Source organism: Mesoplodon bidens, assembly GCF_964165515.1.
Source record: "Mesoplodon bidens genome assembly, chromosome: 15".
In the NCBI taxonomy this organism is placed as follows: domain Eukaryota; kingdom Metazoa; phylum Chordata; class Mammalia; order Artiodactyla; family Ziphiidae; genus Mesoplodon; species Mesoplodon bidens.
In genome coordinates this window covers 68,022,147-68,037,185 of record NC_138171.1, presented here as the reverse complement: position 1 = coordinate 68,037,185, position 15,039 = coordinate 68,022,147, and the positions used below count along the sequence as shown (strand labels likewise).

Sequence of the window (15,039 nt, the reverse complement as noted above, 5' to 3'; positions counted from 1 at the left end):
CCATGTACTCCAAAGACATACAGATGGCCAGGAGGCACATGAAAAGATGCTCCACATCATTACTTATTAGAGAAATGCAAATGAAAATTACAATGAGATATCACCTCACACTAGTCACCATCAAAAAGTCTACAAACAATAAATGCTGGAGAGGGTGTGGAGAAAAGGGAGCCTTCCCACACTGTTGGTGAGAATGCAAATTGGTGCAGCCACTGTGGCAAACAGTATGGAGGTTCCTTAAAAAACTAAAAATAGAGCTACTATATGATCCAGCAATCCCACTCCTGGGCACATATGCAGAGAAAACCATGGTTTGAAAGGATACATGTACACCAATGTCCACTGCAGCGCTGTTTACAATAGCCAAGACATGGAAGCAACCTAAATGTCCATCGACAGATGAATGGATAAAGAAGATGTGGTACATATATACAAAGGAATATTACTCAGCCATGAAAAATAATGAAATAATGCCATCTGCAGCAACGTGGATGGACCCGGAGTGACTTAAGTCAGCCAGAGAAAGACAAATATCATATGATTTTGCTTATATGCAGAATCTAAAAAAAAAATGACACAAATGAACTTATTTACATAACAGAAACAGACTCACAGACTTAGAAAACAAAGATGGTTGCCAAAAGGGAAAGGTGGGGAGGAGGGACGTTTGAGATTGATGTATACATACTACTATATTTAAAATCGAGAACCAACAAGGACCTAGTGTATAGCACAGGGACCTCTGCTCAGTATCCTGTAACAACCTAAATGGGAAAAGGATTTGAAAAAGAATAGATCCATGTGTCTGTATAACTGAATCACTGTGTTGTACACCAGAAACACAACACTGTGAACTATACTACAATATAAGATAAAAGTTAAGAAAAAAGTTTCAGCCACGTAGACGCATGTACTCAGAATTTCCTTTCTTTTTAACGCTAAAAAATACCCTACTTGGGCTTCCCTGGTGGCGCAGTGGTTGAGAGTCCGCCTGCCGATGCAGGGGACACGGGTTCGTGCCCCGGTCTGGGAAGATCCCACATGCCGCGGAGCGGCTAGGCCCGTGAGCCATGGCCGCTGAGCCTGTGCGTCCGGAGCCTGTGCTCCGCAAGGGGAGAGGCCACAACAGTGAGAGGCCCACGTAACAAAAAAAAAAAAAAAAAAAAAAAAAAAAAAATACCCTACTGTGTGTATATACCATTCCTCCACTGACGGACGTTGGGTTTGTATACACCTTTGAGCTACTGTGAATACTACTACCATACCAACCGTTTTCAGTTCTTTTGGGTATACACCCAGAAGTTGAACTGCTGAATCAAATGCTAATTCTATGCTCAGTGTCTTCAGGAACCACTGTACTGTTTTCCACAGGAGCCACACCATTTTATATCCCCACTAGCCATGTAAAAGGATTCTAGTATCCCTACATCCTTGACAACACTTGCTGCTCTCTGAGTTTTGGGTAATAGCCATCATGTGAAATGTATAAAATGATCTCACTGTGGTCTTTCTTTGCATTTCCCTCATGATTAGTGACAGTAAGCATCTTTTTATGTGCTTATTTGTTATCTGTATATCTTCTTGGCAAAAACATCTATTCAAGTCCTTTGACGGTTCTTGAATTGGGGTGTTTGGTTTTTGTTGTTGCTATCTGAGATCTTTATATATTCTGGATATTAATTACTTATCGGATCTATGACTTGCAAATATACACTCTTTAATGCACAAAAGTTTTTAACCTTGATGAAGTCCAACTTATTCTTTTGTTGCCTGGGCTTTTGGTATTATTACCCAACAAATCATAACTAAATCCAACTTCATGAAGCTTTTCCTCAATGTTTTCTTCGAAGAGTTTGACAGTTTTAGCTCTTACCTTTTTAGGTCTTTGATCCATTTTGAGTTAATGTTCATTCTCTTCCATGTGGGTATAAGTTTTCCCAGCAGCGTCTATTGAATAGACTGTCCTTTCCACATGGAATGGTCTTGGTAGTGTTGTTGAAAATCACCTGATCATACATCTGTGATTAAGTTCTGAGCTCTCTGTTGCTGCTCTCAAGATTCTCTGTTGCCTTTGGCTTGATTATAATGTATCTTGGTGTGGGTCTCTTTTAAGAGGTTATCCTACTTAGAGTTCATTAAGCTTCTTGGTTCCTCTTCATGTTTTCTATCTCTTTATTGGCATTTCCATTTTGTTTTTACATTGTTTTCCTGATCTCGTTCATGTTTTCCACTAGCTCTGACAGCTGTCTTAAAGTCTCTTGTCTAGTAAGTCCACCATCTGGCCTTTATTGGGGGTCATTTCTATTGATTTATTTTTTAACCTCAGAATGGGCTATACTGTCCTGTTTCTCTGTATGCCTTGTGATTTTTTTGTTATTGAAAATGGGATATCCGAATCTTATAGTATGGCAACTCTGGAACTCAGATTCCCCAGATTTGCTTGGTTTTTGTTTTTGTTGTTGTAGTGTGCCTCTGTGCCAAGGTTCAATCTGAGGTGTAAACTAAAGGTTTTTCTTGCATCTTTTCTGATCCTGTGCCTTTCCAAGGGTATTATTTCCAGGGATGGTAACTTCCTAAACTGACCGAGTCATGGGTCAAACAGGTTGCAGGTAAGATAAGTTACACTTCCAGGACTAGAGCTGGACTTTGCCAGGTGCCAACAAGGTGGTCAAGACCAGAGAAAGGACTGTGTCCATCCTGCGACAGCCAGTGTGGAAATGCAGGAAACACTCACCATTACCCTGGCTTCCCAGGACCCTGTGGCCATTTTTCCTGGTATCCCTAAAGGATGATATCTCAGAAGGCAGATCCGGGTAAGGAAAGCAGAAATTAGAGGGTGTCAGCTGGAAATGCTCTCCCAGTGAGCAAGTCAGGGTCTGCTCTCCAACCCCACAACTGGGGGAGGGGTGGCACGGTGGAAGTGTAACAGTCTGGTTTTTACCAGGGCCCTGGAAAAAAGTTCAGAGTCAGGCCTTCAGTAGGTTTGGTCCCAAACTCTCCTGATTCCAACAAACTAAATGTAGAAGGACATTTTTCAGGCTATCTACTTGACTGTAGATGTTAACAAATCATTATTTATTTGAGGGGTTGTGAAAATGGTATTATTGTGGTTGTTTTTAAAAAATATATACACTGAAGTATTTATGGATGAAATGATCCATGGGATTGCTTTTAAAAACACTTCAGGAGGGCTTCCATGGTGGTGCAATGGTTGAGTCCGCCTGCCAATTCCGGAGACATGGGTTCAAGCCCTGGTCCGGGAAGAACCCATGTGCCATGGAGCAACTAAACCCATGAGCCCTAGAGCCCGTGTTCTGTAACGGGAGAAGCCACCGCAATGAGAAGCCCACGCAGCGCGGCCACAACAAGAGAAAGCCCACGGGCAGCAATGAAGATCCAACACAGCCAAAAATAAATGTATTTATAAAAACAAACAAACAAACAAAAAAAAACACTTCAGGAAAAATTGGACAAACCACACCCCCTCCCAAGATTGCTACACAGTGATTACTGTTAAAGCTGGGGTTTTATTATAGTTTCCTTGCTTTGAATATGTTTGAAATTTTTCCATTAATAAAAAATTATTTTAAAATTCTTAAACACCAAAGGAACCCAAAAACCAAAAACCCAGATGCAACAAATATGGCAAAATATAAACAAGTGTTAAATCAAGATGATGCACATAAGGATGTTCATTATGCTACTGCCTCCTTTATTTTTAAGACGTTTCTTTTAAATAGTAAAAAGTATACACAGAAAAAACATTGCGTTGTGAACAAAACCAGAGAAACCTAAAGCAATAATGAAGGTTACAAAAATTGGCCATTAGAATCAACGATCAATTCATTTCCCCTTGGGTAACCATAAGTTTGTTTTTGAAATATGTGAGTCTGTTTCTGTTTTGTAACTAAGTGCAGGGAACTAAGATACTGCAAACCACACAGCCAAAAAAAAGAGAGAAAGAAATGAAGACTAAATTATAAGACGCCAAGAAGAATAGAGTGAAATGAAAACATGATGGCCACTGAAAGCTAACAGGAGGAAATGAAAATGAAATAAAGAAGTAAAAAGAGTTAGAGAAAAAATGGTTGAAATGGAAAACAGGCAAACAAAGAATTTCATTTGTATCATTGCAGCTCCTGCAGAAGAAAACAAAGAAATAAATCAAAAAAGGGTTGGGGTGGAGGAGGGGAACAGAACTAATATTTAAAACTATAACCCAAGAAAACTTCAAAAATAGATGACTTGAATCACAGCAATATCTTTCTTGACCCCCCTCCTAGGCTAATGAAAATGAAAACAAAAATAAACAAGTGGGATCTAATTAAACTTAAAAGCTTTTGCACAGCAAAGGAAACCATAAGCAAAATGAAAAGACAACCCACAGAATGGGAGAAAATATTTGCAAATGAAGCGATCGCCAAGGGATTAATCTCCAAAATATACAAACAGCCCATGCAGCTCTATGTCAAAAAAACAACCCAATCAAACAATGGGCAGAAGATCTAAATAGACATTTCTTCAAAGAAGACATACATATGGCCAAAAAGCACATGAAAAGATGCTCAACATCACTAATTATCAGAGAAATGCAAATCAAAACTACAATGAAGGATCACCTCATACCAGTCAGAATGGCCATCATCAAAAAATCTACAAACAATAAATGCTGGAGAGGGTGTGGAGAAAAGGGAACCCTCTTGCACTGTTGGTGGGAATGTAAATTGATACAGCCACTATGGAGAACAGTATGGAGGTTCTTTAAAAAACTAAAAATAGAACTACCATATGATCCAGCAATCCCACTCCTGGGTATGTATCTTTAGAAAAGATACATGCACCCCAATGTTCACTGCAGCACTAGTTACAGTAGCCAGGATATGGAAGCAACTTAAATGTCTATCAACAGAGGAATGGATAAAAAAGATGTGGTACACATATACAATGGACTATTAGCCATAAAAAAGAACGAAATAATGCCATTTGCAGGAACATGGATGGACCTAGAGATAATCATACTAAGTGAAGTAAGTCAGAAAGAGAAAGACAAATACCATGTGATATCACTCATATGTGGAATCTTATTTATTTATTTATTTAATTTATTTTTGACTGCGTTGAGTCTTCGTTGCTGTGCGCTGGCTTTCTCTAGTTGCGGCGAGTGGGGGCTACTCTTCCTTGAGGTGCACGGGCTTCTCATTGCAGTGGCTTCTCTTGTTGTGGAGCACGGGCTCTAGGCACGCGGGCTTCCGTAGTTGTGGTGCCCGGGCTCAGTAGTTGTGGCTCACGGGCTCTAGAGCACAGGCTCAGTAGTTGTGGCGCACAGGCTTAGCTGCTCCGTGGCATGTGCGATCTTCCTGGACCAGGGCTCGAACCCGTGTCCCCTGCATTGGCAGGAGGATTCTTAACCACTGCGCCACCAGGGAAGCCCCTGGAATCTAATTTTTAAAAATGATATAAATGAACTTATTTACAAAACAGAAACAGATTTCAAAAACAAACTTACGGTTACCAAAGGGGAAATGTGGGGGGGGGAGGGATAAATTAGGAGCTTGGGATTAACATACATACACTACTATATATAAAATATATAGATAGATATAGATAGATAAACAACAAGGACCTACTGTATAGCACAGGGAACTCTACTCAATACTCTGTAATAACCTATATGGGAAAAGAGTCTAAAAAAGAATGAATATATGTATATGTATAACTGAATCACTTTGCTGTACACCTGAAACTAACACAACATTGTAAATCAACTGTACTCCAATAAAATTTTTTTTAGTGACCTGAATCTAAATATGAAAGGGCTTACAGAGTACAAGGGAAAAATTGACTCACAACCAACAACTTCAAGGTATCTACTGGAAAAACTATCAGGCTTTGAAGAATAACAACAAAAATCCTAAGTGACTCTAGGCAAAAAATATACCAGACTTCCATCAGACTTTTCATAATCATCATTCAACCCTTGTGCATTGCTGGGGGGAATGTACAATGGTGCAACCACTATGGAAAATAATATAGCAGTTCCTCAAAAAATTAAAAATAGAAATTATCAAAAAAAAAAAAAGAAATTATCATATGATCTACCAGTTCCACTTCTGGGTATTTCCCCAAAAGAACTGAAAGCAGGGACTTGAACAGATATTTGTACACTTGTGTGAGCAGCATTATTCACAATAGTTACAATGTGAAAGTAATCCAAGTGTCTGCCAATAGATGAATGGATAAACAAAATGTGGTATATACATACAATGAATATTATTCAGCCTCCAAAAAAATTCTGACACGTGCTACAACATGGATGAACTTTAAAGATATTATGCTAAGTGAAACAAACCAGACACAAAAGGACAAATACTGTATGATACCACTTATATGAGGTACCTAGAGTAATCCATAGAAACAGGAAGTAGAATGAAGGTTGAGAGGAGCTGGGGGGAAGGGGAAATAGAGAGCTACTGTTTAATGGGTACAGAGTTTCAGTTCTGCAGGTGGAGAGTGCGGATGGTTGCACAACAATATGAATGTACTTAACGCTACTGAACTATACACTGAAAATGGTTAAGATGGTAAATCTTATGTTATATATATTTTACCACATTAAATGTATAGCAAAAACATACCATCATTCAAAGCAATAGAAAATATTTCACAATGACAAAGTGGGATTTACCCAGAAATGTAAGACTGGTTCAGTATTAGAAAATCCATTACTATAATACACCATATTAATGAACAGATCCAAGAAGAAAAATCATGATTGCATTTATACATGCTGAAATATTCTTTAACAAAACTCAACTCTCATTCTTCCAACATCTAATTCAATGTAAGATTGATGAATCCATAAAACTTTTCATTTTTAATTTTAGACTTAAAAAGAAGTTGCAAAAATGTCAATTCCCATATAACCGTCACTTAGTTTTCTCTAATGTTAACATCTTGGAAAACCAAAATACAATGATCAAAACCAGGAAATTAACATTAATACTATTATCAAAACTACAACTCTTAACCACATTTCAACAGTCTTTCCACTAATGTCCTGTCCTTCTTCTGGTCCAGGAATCAACTGAGCTTCCAACATTGCATTTAGCTGTCATATATCTTTCCTCTCCTCCAATCTGTGACAGTTCCTTCTTTCATGAAAGTGACATTTTTGAACAACATCCCTCAATTTTAGTTTATCTGATTTTTAAAAAATGATTAGAATGGTATTAGTTCATTTGCGGCTAGAATTCCTCAGAAGTCATGTGTCTTTTTCAGTGCACCCTATCAAGGGGTTCGTGATATTGATATGTTTCATTATTGACGATGTTAACCTTAATCTTTTTTTTTTTTTTTTTTTGCGGTTCGCGGGCCTCTCACTGTTGTGGCCTCTCCCGTTGCGGAGCGCAGGCTCAGCGGCCATGGCTCACGGGCCCAGCCGCTCTGCGGCATGTGGGATCTTCCCGGACTGGGGCACGAACCCGTGTCCCCTGCATCGGCAGGCGGACTCTCAACCACTGCGCCACCAGGGAAGCCCTTAACCTTAATCTTGATCACTTGGTTAAGGCAATGTCTGCTGGCTTTCTCCATTGCAAAGTCACTCTTTTTCCCTTTATAATTAATATGTATCTTGGGAGAGATACTTTGAGATTATACAAATAACCTGTTTCTCTTCAATCTTCCACCCACTAATTTCGGCGTAATTTTGTGGGACCTGTCTGCAACAATTATTACTGTGGTGTTGACCAAATGACAATGTTCTATTTCCCTCTTTCATTCTAAATTCATTAACTGGGGACTTCCCTGGTGGCACAGCGGATAGGACTCCATGCTCCCAATGCAGGGGGCCTGGGTTCGATCTCTGGTCAGGGAACTAGATCCCACATGTATGCCTTAACTAAGAGTCTGCATGCTGCAACTAAGGAGCCTGCCTGCTCCAACTAAGACCTGGTGCAACCAAATAAATAAATATGAAAAATTAATTAATTAATTGGAATTTTTCTGTAAGCAAGAGTTGTCCCTTCTTATTTATTTCAGTGTGGATTTACAGTTTATCCTATGGGTTATATTAGAATATTATCACTTGATTATATGTGGAATCTAAAAAAATGGTACAAATGAACTTAAAAAACAGAAATGAGTCACAGATATAGAAAACAAACTTATGGTTACCGGGGGGAAAGGTTGGGGGGTAAGGGATAAATTGGGAGGTTGGGACTGACATATACACACTACTATATATAAAATAGATAGCTAATAAGAACCTACTATATAGCACAGGGAACTCTACTCAATACTCTGTAACGACCTATATGGGAATAGAATCTAAAAAACAGTGGATATATGTATATGTACAACTGATGACTTTGCTGTATAGCAGAAATGAACACAACATTGTAAGTCAACTATACTCCAATAAAAAAATAAAAGAGGATGAAGTGAGAGAGTAGCACTGACGCAAATACACAACCAAGTGTAAAATGGATGGCTAGTGGGAAGCTGCTGCCCAGAACCGGGAGATCAACTCAATGCTTTGTGATGACCTAGAGGGGTGGGATAGAGAGGGGTGGGATAGGGAGGTTCAAGAGGAAGGGGATATGGGGACATATGTATACATATGGCTGATTCACTTTGTTGTACAGCAGAAACTAACACAACATTGTGAAGCAATTTTACTCCAATAAAGATGTGAAAAAATAAAATAAAATCAAAAGAATATTATCACTATTTTGCTGCTCAGATTATTTCAACTTCAAACATTGGGAGCTCCTTCAGGCTGACCTCGTTCCTGCTTTAACCAATAAGTGTGGCACAAGTGACACTGTGTCAGTTACAGGCTTAAGTCTTTTTTTTTTTTTAATATTTATTTGTTTATTTTGGCTGTGCTGGGTCTTAGTTGCAGCATGTGGGATCTAGTTCCCTGACCAGGGATTGAACCCAGGCCCCTTGCATTGGGAGTGTCGAGTCTTACCCACTGGACCACCAAGGAAGTCCCACAGGCTTAAGTCTTAAGAAGGCTACACAGCTTATGCTCTCGGGAGGCCCAAGATGCCACTTTAAGAACTTCAACTCCCCTGCTGGAGGGACCACGCAGAAGCAGAGGCCCCGATACTCTGTGGAGACAGAGTGTGGGGCCCAGGTGCCCCCAGCCTTCCAGCCAGTCTACTAAAGCACCAGATGTGTGACGGAACCGTCTTGGATGGTCCAACCCAAAAGAGTCCACAAGTGACTTTGGGGGAAAATTCACCTGGATCTATAACTCCCACGGAGCAGAAGGACTGCCCAGTGGGTTTAACCCAAGGAACTGGGAGAGATGATAACATGGTGGCTCCTCTACGCGCCATGGTTTTGGGGAGCTTGTTGTGCAGCAATCAATAATGAAAGCCCTCGCAGACATGCTGTGCCTCTGCCTTCTTCAGCTCCGTTAATGACAGAAGCACCCTTCCCATCACCCACATGCTGACTCAGGCACCAGGTGTACCTCTCTTCCTGCCAAATCACACCAGTTACCAAGGCCTACTGAGTCCACCTCCAAGAACTCTCTATGCCTCCCACCCCCACCCCAGCTGGGGAAGGGACAGTCCCTCCTGAGAGAAGCTCTGCAGACCATCTCCCGACATCCCGGCCAGCCTGATCCGTTCCTCCCAGAATTAGCTCCACCTACACATGGCTGGATTACTTATTTAAAATGTCCTAAGCTCTTACTGTGCGACAGACACTATCTTAGACCCTGGGGATATAGAAGTGAACAAAGACAAAAACATCTGCCCTCACTGACATGCAAGTTTAGAGAAGGAAGATGGACATAATAAATTAACAAATAAAACACACACCAGATCAGAAAGTCATGAGTGAGATAAAGAAAATAAAGCAGGGAAGCAGAAAAGAAGTAACACAAAAGAGACGGGGTTTTGAGATTTTAAATAGTGGTTAGGAAGGCCTTGCTGAGAAGATGACTGAATAAAAATCTGAAGGCTGTGAGGGAATGAGCCAAGTGAGTAACTTTGAAAAGAGCATCGCATGCAAGAGAACAGCCAGTGCAAAGGCCCTGAGGCGAGAGCCGGCCTGGCACAGTCAAGGCACAGAGACAGTTCACTGTGGCTGGTATGCGGTGACTGACACTGAGTGGGGGAGGTTTTGACTTTGACTGAGGTGAGAAGCCACTGGAGGTCTTTGAGCAAATGCATGACCTGCCTGCTGAACTGACTAATACAGCTGTACTGAGGGGGACAAGGAAGGAAGCAGAGAGATCACTCAAGGGCTATGACCATCCAGGTGAGGTGGTGGCCCGGACCACAGCAGGAGCGGCAGAGGCTGCTTATTGGGGATATGGAGTGTAAGAGCAAGAAAGGAGTCCAGGACGACTCCGAAGTTCTGAGCCTGAGGAAGCTGAAGGCGTTGTCATTTCTCTGCTCCCTTTTACAGCTGAACTCCCTGAAAGAACTGTCCATCCTCCACGGGGGGCGGGGCATGTTTACAGGAGCTGATCAGAGTTTGTTGTTAGACACATCACGCTTGGGTGCCCATGAGATACCCAAGTGGAAATGCCAAGTAGACAGGAGACTGGGATTTGGAGTTGAAGGCAGAGATCTTGGCTGAACCTCAGAGAGATGGCATCTCAGGTGTTGAGAGTGGACAGGGCCACAAAGGAGAGATGGAGCTGAAGCGGGGCCTTCCACAGAGGGGTCTGGGAGTAAAGAAGCCAGCCAAGGAGACAGAGGAGGAGCAGCCTATGAGGTAGGAGGAAAACCTGGAAACCAGGGACAGCAACATGAAAGGAGATCCTAAGACAAATGTAACTATGTAAAATGTTGCTGAGCATGGACTGGTGGTATTCAGCCACAGGAAGCTCAGTGGTAACTTAGACAGAGAATATTTTTTAGTGGGTAAAGCTGAAAAGCCTTACTGGAATATTTAAAAGGCAATGGAAGGATATAAATGGAGACAGCAAGACAAGAGAATTCTTTCAAGGAGTTTAGCTCCGAAGGGGAGGAAAGCTGCAGGGCAAGAGCTGGAGGGAAACTGTGGTCCCTGCTCTGCTCAAGACCCTTTACTCGGTCCCTCCTGCACCCACATCAAGTCCACGCTAACTTGCTATTCAGGGCTCACTCCACTAATGCCCACAGCGCACTTCCCAATCAGACTCCCCATGTGAACTTCCATCCTTCCAGCAAGGATGACGCTCATGTCTTCACCATGCATCACTCGCTTAGTCTATCTAACCCGGTGCCAGGAACTGTATCAGTGGCTCAAGAAGCACAAGATGAGGCACCCGACCGTCAAAGAACCACCTCCCAGTCCAATGGGACAGCTGGACAGTCATGACACAGCCTGAGCCCTGGGGTCCTGATGTGTCAAGCATCCCACCGCGAACGGGAGCCCGGGAATACTGCCGGGGACGTGCAGGATGCTCTGCCGGGGGAGCGCGTCCCAGCTCATCACAGGAGTTGATACCAAGCAGAGAGGTACGGAGAAACAAAAGCAGACAATGGAATAAGTTTCCATGCAGCTGTAAAGCAGAGTCTGACGAGCATGGGGAATAGGGGAGGACACTGAAAGGGTGACTTGGAGAACAAGTTGGAAGCATCAATAATAATTCTAACGAACAGTTACTGAGTATTTACGTACTAGATGCTCTAACCGCATGGCTAGGGTTATGACACCCAACAGCCCTGTCAGGTGGACACCATTCTGATCCCCATCTGGCAGATGAGGAACAGAAGGCTCAGAGAGGTAACGTAACATGCTCAGGGCCACACGGCTAGATATGGTGAAATTGAGATTGAATCTGGGCAGTCTGACTTTGGCATGGGGACAGAAGCAAACGATTAGAAAGGTCCCTTTCTAGCAGGCTGAATGGCATGAACCGTATTTATACCTCAGGTGCCCAACTCAAGAGGCAGCGGTGGGGGGAGGGGGGCAGAGGGAGAAGAAGGTGGCGAAGAGGCAGGAGCGAGGGCGCTGCAGGAGTGGAGACGGGGAAGGAGAAGGGGATCCAGCGCACAGCACAGGGGAGAGAACACGGCAGCCACCGAACAGGAGGTAAGTCTGGAAAGAACAGAGAGGCCCAGCTTGTACCAAGGGCAGAAGTTGCAGATGTTAACCAGATCCGCAAGGTTAGAAGAAATGCGGGGAGAGGGGCAGAGACAGGGAAAACCACCACACCGAATTCCACATACATCTCCCTCTCCTGTCTCTGACCAGAGCTGTTCTGACGGAAAGAAATTAAAACAACTGGAAAAGGAACTATTAATTTTGTTGGGTGTAATGATGACATTGTGGTTATATTACAACGAGAAGTCCTTATGTGTAAGCTGCCTCCTGAGGTATCTGTGTGTGAAATGACAGGCCTGGGACAAAAAGGCAGTGAGGGCGCTGGAGGGAACGAGACCAGAAGGCCGAGGCCTTCACGGTGGACAAGCCCCGGGAGTAAGCAGGTCTGAACAAACGCTGAGACGGAGCGCTGGCGCAAGGATGGATGGGTAGTGAAGGAGGACGCTGGGTCTGAGGGACAGTCCCTGTGAAAATGGCCACCCTTATCACAGGCCTTGCTTCCCGGGGAAACCAGTTGGGGCCCTGATCCCGGGATGGGGCATTACAAGGCACAAGATGTCAAAGTTGAGCGAAGGAAACCCACCCATGGTTCAGCAGGCAAAAGGCAAGCGGTCCCCACTGAGGCTGGGCTGTCAGGAGCCCAGGAGTCCTCCCCTGGCCCACCAGGCAGTCCTCTCTGGGCAGGCAGGAGCCACAGGGGGCAGAATGGAACCGAAAGGTTCAGGAGAGTCGCTGGAAACTCTCAAGCTCCAGCAGGGTAGGGTTTCCTCTTCCTTAAAGGCATCGGGAAGGGACCTGCCACAGAAGAAAAGACTGCGGGCAGCCTGCTGGGAACAGAGCCGGGATATAGGCTAGAACACGGGGCCTTAGCTGATGCTCTCTCACCGCTGATCTTTACTAGGGAAGTTCACACTCACTGGGCACTTAGTATATACTGGAGACTGTTCCGGGCGCTGGATGAGTTTTATCTTATTCTAACCTCACAACCCAGTGAAGTAAGATTTATTATTTTCATTTTACAGATGAGATAACCGAGGCACAGTGAGGTCAGTCTCTTGCCTAAGGTGACACAGTCTGGATGAAATCTGGCTGTGGAGGCCAGGCTCTTAAGCAGGGCAGTGACAGCGAACCTCTGTGTGTTGTAAGGATTCTCAGTGCATCATTTTGAGATCAATCAAGATTGTTCACGAGGTGATAAGGGTTAAATCTGCGTGATAGGTCTACGGAGTTCTATTTACTTCCGTTTAAAATTTCTCCGTAATAAAAATTTAAAATGGAACGTAAGATCCCAAAGCCGGGCCACACCAGAGATGTGTAAATCCTTGATTCCCGTGATCAATGGTTTCCAGGACCTCTGAAAAACTTGCTCGGTGGGCCCCAGACGACCTCTTCCTCCAAGTCCCAAACCCAGGGGCGACCAGCCAAACTGAGACACCTCCCCACACCCCACAAGATCGCGCCAAAATGGCCACTCCACGCCCAGCTCATCCCGGGCGCGCTGGCCCACGCCGGCCGCCCACGCCGGCCGCCCATCCGCGGGAGGCCTCAGCAAAGCCGAGGGGTAGCCGGGCCCGAAAGAAAACTACCAGCTCCCACCCACCAGAACTCGAGACACCTGGCTCCGGGGCCTGCTGGCACCTGGCACTCCCTCGGAAACATAAGGCCCCCAAAGCCTACTTACTCAAACCCCTAAACCCGGGGACTCGTGGCATGAGCAACCCCCTCTCCCAATACCGCTATTTCGGCCAAGGCCGAACCTGGGAGGAGGCCGGAGCCCAGCAGCCGTCACAACTGGGCATCGCGGCTGGGCTTCACCCACGTCCCTCGGAGATGCGCGCCCACATCCCAAAATGTGACACCCGGCAGGGCACGGCCTGAGCCACGACAGCGCGTCCCCGCCGCCACCTCCTCTCCCCACCACCCGAACCGCCTCCAGCCCCAGCCCGCAGGCCAGTCTTTCAGGACTTACCTTTCCGCGCGGGGAAGGGCACGGCTGCAGCGAGGGCCCGCGGGAGCCACACTCACCAGCGCCACCAAAGAACAAGGGGTCACTCGAGCCACCAGCTCGGGGGCCACTCCAGCAGGACGCCAGGACTACACTACCCAGAATCTTCGGGTCGCGCCGGGACCACACCTCCCAGCATGCTCGGCGCCATCAAACGCGCCGCGCGGCAGCCGCTCCCACTGGCCTCGCCGTTTCTGGGTGACATGCTCCGGCCACCGGAGAACGGCCACTGTGGCGCCCGGATTCCCCCCGTTTTTTTTCTTCAAACCACGTGGAGAAGGCATGTAGCGAAAGCATGTAGCTTCTCTCCGTGCAGTGACCCCTTTCTCTAACGCCTCCGCCTTAAAGACTACCCTCCGCAGTGACCCCTGCAGTGACTTCCGCATCCGGTGCCGAGCCCACCCCCTCGGTTGGCGGAAGTGACGTGTTAGGGGGAGCTTCCGTTTGGCTCCTGGGGTGGGCGCCGATGGGTGGCGCTGGACGTGCGGTCTTCCCCGCTCCAGTTGCGGGGGAGCGAGGCTATGTCCGTGCTCCGTGAGCGCCGCGCAGGCGTGGTGTCCACCAGTTCACATAACCCTTGAACTCACTTAAACCCATGGCGGGGGTGGTTACTGAGACTGGGAGAGACAAGGCATATTACCAGGATCTCACGGCCGAAGGAGGCAGACGCGGGTTCCAGCCCATGTCCGCAACCGAAACATCCCTCTGTGCGCCCTGAGGTCTTGTCCCTGTGTGGAGTCCACAGATTTATGGGCAGCCTCTCATCCATCTACTGGGGGGACAGGAACCTCACTGATAGACCATAGCTTGGGGCTGATCCCCTCATAGTCTGTGTACCGGAAAAACACAACAACCTGAAAGTTGAGAATTATGTTTCATTTGGTGAGCTTACACCTGGGAGACAGCCGCTCAGCTAGCTCTGGGGAACTGTTTCAAAGAGGTATGGGAGGAGCCAGGATATATAGGAGTTTTTGCTGAAA

The 15,039-nt window shown here is 45.2% G+C and overlaps 1 protein-coding gene across 2 annotated transcripts in view; it reads right to left on the bottom strand.

The window, feature by feature from the left end:
* Positions 1–14,619, bottom strand: part of ZNF133 (zinc finger protein 133) — a 34,771-nt gene extending 20,152 nt beyond the window's left edge. For both annotated transcript variants that reach the window (XM_081257866.1, XM_081257867.1), the window contains exon 1: positions 14,024–14,619. The gene's annotated coding sequence lies outside the window, so the exon portion shown is untranslated. The remainder of the gene's footprint in view (positions 1–14,023) is intronic.
* Positions 14,620–15,039: the final 420 nt, after the last annotated feature.